Source organism: Hemitrygon akajei, unplaced genomic scaffold, assembly GCF_048418815.1.
Source record: "Hemitrygon akajei unplaced genomic scaffold, sHemAka1.3 Scf000065, whole genome shotgun sequence".
In the NCBI taxonomy this organism is placed as follows: Eukaryota; Metazoa; Chordata; class Chondrichthyes; order Myliobatiformes; family Dasyatidae; genus Hemitrygon; species Hemitrygon akajei.
The window spans coordinates 3561216-3571674 of record NW_027331951.1 but is presented as its reverse complement, the minus strand read 5'-3'; the positions used below and the strand labels follow the sequence as shown (position 1 = coordinate 3571674).

Genomic DNA, 10459 nt, shown 5'->3' with positions numbered 1-10459 from the left:
TTGCAAATTCAAGAAAATCTTCATCAGGGCATTGATATACCCTGCAGCGTGACACATACACGCCCCTCACGGTGGCGCCGACGCCTCTTACTGTGCCGCCAGATTATCCTTCACTGTGACACCCTTCACCGTGACACTGACACAACACTTTCTGTGACCCGTTCGGTAGCGTGACGCTGACTTACATGTCACTGTAAACGCTAAACATCCTTCACCATCTCTCAGTATTCCAGATTCGTCAGACTAAGGAAACCCGCCACCGAAACTACCATGAGTTAAACTCAACCCTTCAATCCAGGCTTTCTGCGCTCAAGTCTAATCTATCCGATTTTAAACAAATACACAGCGATCTCCGTCACCAGTTCTGTAAATTTTTGACCAGCAGAAGAGGTGAGGCATCATCCCCCTCTTTCACCTGCTCCGCATAACTGGGCAGGAATGGAGGGAGGATGCGTCATTCTGTGCTTGACAGAGGAAGTTTCACTCTATCAATGTATCCAGGAAATTGTGATGGGACGTTGAGGAGGTGGATTCACTCTGGGTCTGACCACGGGATGGTGAAACGTAACATTAGAGCTTCACTCGATGTCTCACTCCGGGAATGTCTGATGGGACAATATGGATCCACCTTCACTCTGTGTCTGACAGCGGGATTGTGTGATGGAACAGTGCCCAGAGAGATTCACCCCATCTCTGACCCTTGAAGTGTGTTATGGCACCGTGGACAGAGAGTTTCACTGAGAATCCGGGACTGTGTGACGGGATGGTCATTCAATTTGTCACCCGATTGTGTGATCGGATGTTGTGGATGGAGTCTGACCCCGTGGCTGTGCCATGGGACCTTGTGGGAGAAACCTTGCTTTCTGTGAGAACACAGGGTAGCGCGATGAGTCGGCACAGAGATAGCCTCACTCTGTGGCTCGCCAGGAAGTGTGTAATGGGACGTAAGGAGGGAGATTCACATTGTATTAAACTCGGAAGTGTGTGATGGGACCGTGTGCAGGCAACTTCCCTCTGTGTCTGACACTTTGCTCTGTGTTGTGTTGAGAAGCTGTGGAGGGAGAATCACTCTCCCTCTGACATTTGTCGAGTGTGCCGAGGGAGTTCCTTTCTGTGACTGACCGCTGGAGTGTGTGATGCGGCCGTGGAGAGTGCGATTCACACGGAGCCTGACCAAGGCTGTGTTATTGGACTTTGTGGAAGGATCTAAAATCTGTTGTCTGACCGCAGGAGTGTGTGATGAGACGGTGTGGAAAGAGTAATACTGAGCGTCTGACCCGGGATCAGAGTGACGGGACGGTGTGCTGCAAGCTTCATCACACATCTGAAGGCTGAAATGTGTGATGAGGCTAGGGAGAGAGAGATTCATTCTTGTCTCACCCAGGCAGTGTGAGTCGAGGCTTTGCACAGGGAGCTAATCTCTGTGTTTGACTCCGAGAGTATGTGACAGAAGGCTGTGGACTGGAACTTCTCTCAGTGTCTGATCCCGGGAGTGTGCAGGGAGCTTCACTCCACGTCTGAACCTGGGGTGTGTGATGGGTCCGTGGAGAGAGAGACGCTGTCTGCGTCTGATCATATAACCATATAACAATTACACCACGGAAACAGGCCATCTAGGGCCTTCTGGTCCGTGTCGCACGTTTACTCTCACCTTGTCCCACCGACCTGCCCTCAACCCATAACCCTCCATCCCTTTCCTGTCCATATACGTATCCAATGTTACTTTAAATTACACTACCGAACCTATCTCTACCACTTCGACTGGAAGCTCGTTCGACACAACTACCAATCTCTGAGTAAAGTAATTCCCCCTCGTGTTACCCCTAAACTTTTGCCCCTGAGCTCTCAACACATGTCCTCTTGTTTGAATCTCCACTACTCTCAATAGAAAAAAGCGGATCCACATCAACACCATCTCTCCCCCTCATAATTTTAAATACCTCTATCAGGTTCCTCCTCAACCTTCTACGCTCCAAATTATAAAGACATAACTTGTTCAACCTTCCCCTGCAACTTAGGTGCTGAATCCCACGTAACACTCTAGTAAATCTCCCCTGTACTCTGTCTATTTTGTTGACATCTTTCTTATAATTTGGTGACCAGAACTGTACACAATTCTCCAAATTCGCCCTTACCAATACCTTGTACAATTTTAACATTACATCCCAACTCCTAAACTCAGTGCTCTGATTTATAAAGGCCAGAATACCAAACGCTTTCTTCACCACCCTATCTACATGAGATTCCTCTTTCAGGGAACCATGCACCATTATTCCTAGATCACTCTGTTCTACTGCATTATTCTGCCCTACAATTTACCATGTATGTCCTACTTGGATTATTCCTGCCAAAATTTAGCACCTCGCACTTATCAGCATTAAATTCCATCTGCCATTGTTCAGCCCACTCTTCTAAATGGCCTAAATCTCTCTGCAAAGTTTGAAAACCTACTTCATTATCCACAACGCCACCTACCTTAGTATCATCTGCATATTTACCAATCCAAATTATCACCCCCTTATCCAGATCATTAAAGTATATGACAAGCAACATTGGACCCAGTACTGATCCCTGAGGCACACCACTAGTCACCGGCCTCCAAGCTGACAAACAGTTATCCACCACTAATCTCTGGCATCTCCCATCCAGCTACTGTTGAATCAATTTTACTGCTTCAATATTCAGACCAAACGATTGATCCTTCCTAACTAAACATCCGTGCGGAACCTTGTCAAAGGCCTTACTGAAATCCGTATAGACAACATCCACTGCTCTACCCCTGTCAGCTTTCCTCGTAACCTCTTCAAAAAATCAGTAAGATTTGTCAAACAGCACAAATCCATGCTGACTGTTCCTAATCAGACACTCTCTATCCAGATAATTATATATACCATCTCTAAGAATACTTTCCATTAATTTACCCACCACTGACGTCAAACAGTCAGACCTATATTTGCAAGATTTTCTCTTAGAACCCTTTAAAAACAAAAGAACCGCATAGGCAATACGCGAATCCTCCGGCACCATTCCCGTTTCTAATGACATTTGAAATATTTCAGTCAGAGCACCAGCTATTTCCACACTAACTTCCCTCAAGATCCTAGGAAAATCCTATCAGGATCGGGAGATTTATCCACTTTTACATTCCTTAAAAGCGCCAGTACTTCCTCCTCTTTAATCGTCATAGTTTCCATAACTTCCCTATTTGTTTCCCTTACCTTACACAATTCAATATCCTTCTCCTTAGTGAATACCGAAGAAAATAAATTGTTCAAAATCTCCCAAATCTCTTTAGGCTCCACACATAGCTGTCCACTCTGATTCTCTAAAGGACCAATTTTATTCCTCACTATCCTTTTGCTATTACTATAACTGTAGAAACCCTTTGGATTTATTTTCATCTTATTTGCCAAAGTAACCTCGTATCTTCTTTCAGCTTTTCTAATTTCATTCTTAAGATTCTTCTTATATTCTTTATATTCCCAGAGAACCTCATTTACGCCATGCTGCCAATATTTATTGTAGATATCTCTCTTTTTCTTAACCAAGTTTCCAATATCCCTAGAAAACCATGCCTCTCTCAAACTTTTAACCTTTCCTTTCAATCTAACAGAAACATAAAAATTCTTTACCCTCAAAATTTCACCGTTAAATGACCGCCATTTCTCTACTACATCCTTCCGATAAAACAAATTGTCCCACTCTCTCGTTTTAATCCTTTCTCATCTCATCAAAGATGGTCTTTCTGCAATCAGACATCTCGACCCTGGGTCCAGTCCTATCCTTCTCCATAATGATATTGAAACTAATGTCATTGTGATCACTGCAACTGAAGTGCTCCCCAACACATACCCCCTCACCTGACCTATTCCATTCACTAACAGAAGATCCAACACTACCCCTTCTCTCTTCGGTACCTCTATGTATTGCTGTAAAAAACTATCCTGCACACATTTTACAAACTACAACCCCATCCAGCCATTTACAGAATGGGCTTTCCAGTTTAGGTGTGGAAAATTAAAATCACCCACTATCACAACTTTGTTCTTACTACAAATATCTGCTATCTCCTTACGAATGTTCTCCTCCATTTCCAGCTCCCCATTAGGTGGTCACTAATACACCCCTGTAAGTGTTACTAATCCCTTTCACATTCCTCAATTCCACACAAATAGTCTCCCTAGACGATCCCTCTAATCTATACTGCCAGCGCACCGCTGTAATATTTTCCCGGACAAACAACGCAACACTCTTGTCCCTCCGATTCTATCACACCTGAAGCAAAGAAATCCAGGAATATTCAGTTGCCAATCACATATCTCCTGCAACCATGTTTCACTAATAGCTACAACATCATATTCCCAGGTATCAATACACGCTCTAAACTCATCCAATGTTCTTACACTGCACCTAGCATTAAAATAAATGTATTTAAGAAATTCTACACTTCCTTTCTGTTTATCTCTGACAGAACAAAGAGCTTCATTGTCTTCTTTTTCTTCCTTCTCCCATACAGCTGTTCCTACACTCTGGTTCCCCCTCCCCGCTTGTATCTAGTATAAATCCACTGGATCTTCTTTAGCAAACCCACCTGCAAGAATATCTGTCCGCCTCAAGTTCAGATGTAAACCGTCCTGCCGGAACAGGTCCCAACTTCCCTGGAAAACTGCCCATTTATTTGAAGCCCTCCCTCCTGCACCATGTCTTCAACCAAGTGTTGATCTGCACTACTTTAGTATTTCTAAACCCACCTGCACATGGCACTGGTTGCAATCCTGAGAATGCTATCCTGGAGGTCCTGTCCTTTAACTTGGCACCAAACTCCCTAAACTCCCCATTCAGGATCTCCTCACTCTTCCTACCCACGTCATTGGTCACTACATGGACCACGATATCTGGCTGCTCACCCTCCCTCTTGAGAATACTGAGAACTCCATCCGAGATACTGCGGACCCTGGCACCACGAAGGAGACAGGCCATCCGGGATTCTCGATCTCTTTTACAGAGCCTCCTATCTGTCCAACTAACTATCGAATCCCCTATCACAACTGCTCTCCTCTTTTCCCTCCTTCACTTCTGAGCTGAGAGTCCAGTCTCGGTGCCAGAATCGCAACCACTGCAACTAGTCCCTGGTAGGTCGTCCCACCAACAGTATCCAAAACGGTATACATTGTTGATGGGAACGGCCAAAGGGGTGCACTGCTCTTCCTGTCTATTCCCCTTCCCTCTCCTGACACTCACGCAACTGCCTGTCTCCTGATTCCTAGGGCTGACTATCCCCCTGAAACTCCTGTCTATTTCTGCTTCTGCTTCCCGAATGATCAGAAGTTCATCCGGCTCCAGTTCCCTAACACGGTTTGTCAGGAGCTTCAACTCCATGCACCTTTTGCATGTGTAATCATCAGGGACAACAGTGCTCGCCCTGAGTCAGCCTCCGCTCGCTACTTAAATTCTCCCGCTGCCTCACAGGACGACTTTCACGCGCTTGCGCAGTTGTGCCCCGTTCAAACCTCGCCTCTGTCTGTTCTTGCCGAAGCCTGATTGAGCCAAAGCCGACCAGCTCTGAGTCAGTCCACTCCGACTATTGCCGCTGTATATGCCGGTCTTTCATTTAAAACTTTAGCGCACTACGTCACGCGCCTCCACAGTCCAGCATCTTTACCAATATCAGTTAAAAAAAAACACCTTCTCACAGAGCTTCCGTCTCCACCTCTTGATGCGATTTCAATAACCCCAGGGGTGTGTGAAGGGACGGCGTGGAGGGAGTTTTACACTGTGTCTGTCACCGGGAGTGTGTGATGGGAGAGTGTGGAAGGAGATTCACTCTGTGTCTGACACCGCGAGTGTGTGCTGGGACGGAGTGGAGTGAGATACACTCTGTGCCTGACACCGGGAGCGTCTGATGGGACGGTGTGGAGGGAGATTCACTCTGTGTCTGACCCTGGGAGTTTGTGATGGGACGGTGCGGAAGGAGATTCACTCTGTGTCTGACCCCGTGAGTGTGTGATGGGATGGTGTGGAGGGAGATTCACTCTGTGTCTGACACCGGGAGTGTGTGATGGGACGGCGTGGAGGGAGATACATTCTGAGCCTGACCAAGGAGTGTGTGATGGGACAGTGTGGAGGGAGATTCACTCTGCGTCTGACCCCGGGAGCGTGTGATGGGACGGTGTGGAGGGAGATTCACTCTGTGTCTGACCCTGGGAGATTGTGATGGGACGGTGCGGAGGGAGATTCACTCTGTGTCTGACCCCGGCAGAGTGTGATGGGACAGAGTGGCTGGAGATTCACTCTGTGTCTGACCTCGGGAGTGTGTTATGGGACGGCGTGGCTTGAGATTCACTCTGTGTCTGACCCCGGAAATGCGTGATGGGACGGTGTGGAAGGTGATTTTCTCTGTTTCTGACCACGGGAGTGTGTGATGGGACAATGTGTAGGGAATTGCACTATATGTCTGACAGCGGGACTGTGATGCGACGGTGTGGAGGGAGCCTCACTCTGTGTCTGACCCCGGGAATGTTCCGCCACCTTCTGCTATTCCTTCTTCACCTTTCCCTGCTCTCCGCCCACACATATTGATCTTTCCCCTTACTAGTTCTTCACCTTGCACCTACGTACCTTCTTCCCATCCCGAGGTCAGACACAGAGTGAATCTCTCTCCACACCGTTCTATCACACATTCCCGGGGTCAGACACAGAGTGAATCTCCCTCCACACAGTCCCATCACACACTCCCGGGGTCAGACACAGAGTGAATCTCCCTCCACACCGTTCTATCACACATTCCCGGGGTCAGACACAGAGTGAATCTCCCTCCACACCGTCCCATCACACATTCCCGGGGTCAGACAGAGAGTGAAGCTCCCTCCACACCGTCCCATCACACAATCCCCGCGTCAGACCAGAGAGAATCTCTCTCCACACTTTCCCATCACACAGTCCTGCGGTTAGATACACAGTTAAGCTCCTTCCACACCGTCCCATCACCCAGTACTGTGCTCAGACAAGTGTGAAGCTCCCTCCGCACCGTCCCCAAACACACTCCCTGGGTCCGGCACAGAGTGAAAATCCCTCCGCACCATCCCACACACTCCGGGGGTGTGACACAGAGTGAATCACCCTCTTCATCGTCCCATCACACACTCCCGGGGTCAGACGCAGTGTGTATCTCCCTCCACACCGCCCCATTACTCTTTCTCAGTCTCAGACACAGAGTGAAATTCACTCCACGCCGTTCCACCACACACTTCTGGGGTTAAATACATAGTGAAGACCCTTTCACACCGTCCCGTCACACCCTCCTGGGGTCAGACAACAGTGAAGCTTACTCCGCACCGTCCCAACACACACTCCCGCGATCAGACACAGAGTGAATTTCCCTCCACACCGTCCTGTCACACACTCCCGGGGTCAGAAACGGAGTGAAGGTCCCTCTACACCATGCGCACACACACTCCAGTGGTCAGACACAGAGTGAATCTCCCTCCACACCATCCCATCACACGCTCCCGTGGGCAGACACAGACTGATCTCCCACCGTCAGGCGGAGGCAGGAGTGAGCTGATAGGTAACTGGAGGAGGAGTCATAGTGAACCTGGGACAAGGGAAGGGAGGGGGAGGTAATTACCGGGAGTTGGACAATTCAAGGTAGCTTCATCCTGTGTCTGACCCTGGAAAGTGTGAATGGACAATGTGGAAACAGCGTACCCTACTTTCTGATCTCGGTAGTCCGTGATGCGGCAGGTCGGATACTGAATTACTACACTTTGCGTCTGACTCTGACTGTGTGAAGAGATGATGCAGAAGGACGACTAGAATGAGTGACGTGACTGTGTGGAGTGAGTTTCGGTCTGCGTTCTATCCCAGAAGAGTGTGATAGGACGGTGTGGATGGAGTTTCACATCGACCCCGGGAGTGTGTGAAAGGACGGTGTGAAGTGAGATTTATTCTGTGTCTGACCCCAGGAGTGTATGAGGGGACGCTGTGGATATAAGCTTCACTCTCTGTCTGCCCCCAGGTGTGTGTGATTGGACAGTGTGTAGGGAGTTTAACTTTTTCTGACCCCAGCTGATGCAACGGGATTTATGGAGGGAGATTCACAGTTCGTTGTTCCTGAGTTGCAGAGACAACGTGTCCCCAGGAATGGATCAAAAATGAAGACCGTTGTTATTTCATATCCACGTTTGGAACATCTTATGATGGAGCGAGGCAAAATTGTTCGGAACTTGATTCAAGGCTCCTCGAAATAAATTCAAACAAGGAAAAGGTATGTCTTACCGCGAGAAGAGATATCAATAATCTAGAGGTCGCGGGGTGAGACAGACACTGAATCTCCCTACACACAATACCACCACACACTCCAGATGTGAGACACAGAGTGAATCTCCCTAAGCACAATACCACCACACACTCCAGATGTGAGACACAGAGTGAAGCTCCTTCCACTCCGTCCCACCACACACTCGGTGAGTCAGACACAGAGTGAATCTCCCTCCACACCGTCCCATCACACACTCCCGGGGTCAGACACAGAGTGAATTTCCCTCCACACCGTCCCATCTACACACTCGCTGGGTCAGACACAGAGGGAATCTCCCTCCACCCCGTCCCACCACACACTCCCGGGGTCAGACACAGAGTGAATCTCCCTCCACACCGTCCCATCACACACTCCCGGAGTCAGACACTGAGTGAATCTCCCTCCACACTGTCCCATCACACACTCCCGGGGTCAGACACAGAGGGAATCTCCCTCCACACCGTCCCATCACACACTCCCGGGGTCAGACAAAGAGTGAAACTCAGACCACAGTCCCGAGCTCAGACACTGTTTGATTCCCTCTCTGTACCGTCCCTTCACATGGATATGCATTGTTAGAGTCTGGTTCTAAACATTAACTGAAGGGATTTAATTTCACAGAAGTTTGTTTCCAACGCTGTCCAACGATACGTAACATACTGGATTGGAAAATGCGCAGACAGGTGAGGTTTGGACTGTTGCAGCTCTGTGGTGTGGAAGTGGGTCAGTGGGATTAGTTTGAAGACAAACTGGGTCGTGGGGAGAAAATCGGGCAGTGGGATTAGTTTGAGCTCTGACACAGATCTGTGGGGAGAGTGTGAGTCAGTGAGATCAGTTTGGAGAAAGACAGGGTTGTGGAGAGAGTGAGACAGTGGGATTAGTTTGGAGACTGAAAGGAGGTCGTGGGGATAGAGTCGGGCAGTGGGATTAGTTTGGGTTCTGACACAGATCTGTGGGGAGAGTGAGTCAGTGAGATCAGTTTGTTCACTGGCACAGGGTTGGTGGGAGAGAGTTGTACAGTGGGATTAATTTGGGAGCTGATTCGTGATGGTAGGGGAGAGCGGTATAATGGGATTCGTACGGCGATGGACCCGGGGCTGAGGGGAGAGCGCGGTATCATAGGATAAGTTTAGAGGCTGACAAGGGGCTGTGGAGAGAGGCGCAGATTAGTGGGATGAGTTTGGCGACGGTCTCCGGTTGTCTGCTGGATCTGTTTTGTCTCTGTTGAAATTTGTCTAACCCTCTTTAAAAGGAATGTGGCCTCTGATCTTCTGTACGAGTTGAACTATGAAACGCCCACCTGCAGTAAGTGCGGATCGAGTTACCGCTACAGTTGCAAAAGTAAATTCAGATTCATCTGCGAGAAGACGGCATATTTGTACCCGGATATTCCTGAAGAGGTCCGAGGTCTCTGTCAACCGCCTTTCCGGCCGACTTCAATCAAGTGACTTCACCCCACTTCTCCCCATTCAATCTACACCCTCACCCCCCATCCTTTCATCCCCTCCCACCCTATCTTCCCCTCCTTTCTACCCCTGTTTCCTCCTCTACTTGCATCCCCATTCTCCCCCTACTCTCCCTCTCCCCACCTAGACCACCCGTCTCCCCTCCCTGCCCCAAACTCCCCCGCTCTCCCCATTTACTCCTCCTTTCTACTCACTCCTCTTTTCACACTGCCCTTCTTCTCACCAACTCATTCCGCTTCTCCCCATTTATCTCTGTCTCTTACCCCAGTCCCTGCCTCTCCTCTCTCCGTTCTCACCACCCACTCTCACCTCAATGCTGTGCATACTAGCTCTCGATGCCCCAGCCAAGGGGAAAAAAGGGCTGTGTATTCACCCTATCTGTGCCTCCCCTGGCTTCATACCCACGCTCCAAAGAACAAAGTCCCATCCTTCTCGTCTCTTCCGCATAACTCTGACCCTCGAGACCCGGCAACATCCTCGTAAATCTCCCTCCGCACTCCTTCCATCTCAGTGGCATCTTTCCTACAGGAGGACGACCAGAACACCAAGGTGTTCTTTACAGTTATCTGATGAGGTATCCATAGTCTTTAGCCAGAAACAGATATCGTTGGGTGGTACCCAACCTTCATAGAGTATTTTGACGCTCAATCTCTACACTCTCCAGTTGGTGGGTCAGCAGTGGTGGCCAAGTCAT

General features: G+C 48.8%; 1 long non-coding RNA gene across 1 annotated transcript; it reads left to right on the top strand.

The window, feature by feature from the left end:
- The first annotated feature begins 267 nt into the window (after positions 1-267).
- LOC140721948 (uncharacterized) lies at positions 268-8983 on the top strand. Its single transcript, XR_012097510.1, has 3 exons — positions 268-390; positions 8124-8266; positions 8921-8983. It is a non-coding gene; the product is annotated as an uncharacterized lncRNA (long non-coding RNA).
- The last annotated feature ends 1476 nt before the right edge of the window (positions 8984-10459 follow it).